Source organism: Poecilia formosa, unplaced genomic scaffold, assembly GCF_000485575.1.
Source record: "Poecilia formosa unplaced genomic scaffold, Poecilia_formosa-5.1.2 Scaffold19, whole genome shotgun sequence".
Lineage (NCBI taxonomy): Eukaryota > Metazoa > Chordata > Actinopteri > Cyprinodontiformes > Poeciliidae > Poecilia > Poecilia formosa.
Window position 1 is genome coordinate 1,071,935 of NW_006799958.1, and position 554 is coordinate 1,072,488.

Here is a 554-nt window from a genome sequence, read left to right on the forward strand (position 1 = left end):
GAACCATTAACATTAAAGCGCCAGCAACAAGCACCGGCGGTTTGTGGGGTGAAAACTGGAGAACCACGACCGGATCCAGTTGTGGTCGTTTGGGGGGAAACCACTGAAACCCACATGGAGCCGCACATTTATGCTTTGTCAACTGAGTCTATCTGCAGCGGCGAGCCCCTCAGCATTATGATGCCACCACCATGATGGTGGCGGCTGTGAGTTAAGGGTCAAACTTCAAATATGGTGTCATCTAGTATAGGTCCTTTGGATGAGGTTGATGGGGTTGTGAGTCCGTTTGCAAATGTTTATGTGACTATATGTTCTAATATGTTGTGTTAGAAAAGTTTCGTTTGTTTAGACCACGAAGTTCAACTCTGGTTTCATCAGACAGCTGCTGCTTTTAAGATTTAAAGGAGTTTTACCTATAACTTTATAATGTGCTGGTTTGTGTTGGATTGAAATTCCAATAAAATCTATCTATCTATCTATCTATCTATCTATCTATCTATCTATCTATCTATCTATCTATCTATCTATCTATCTATCTATCTATCTATCTATCT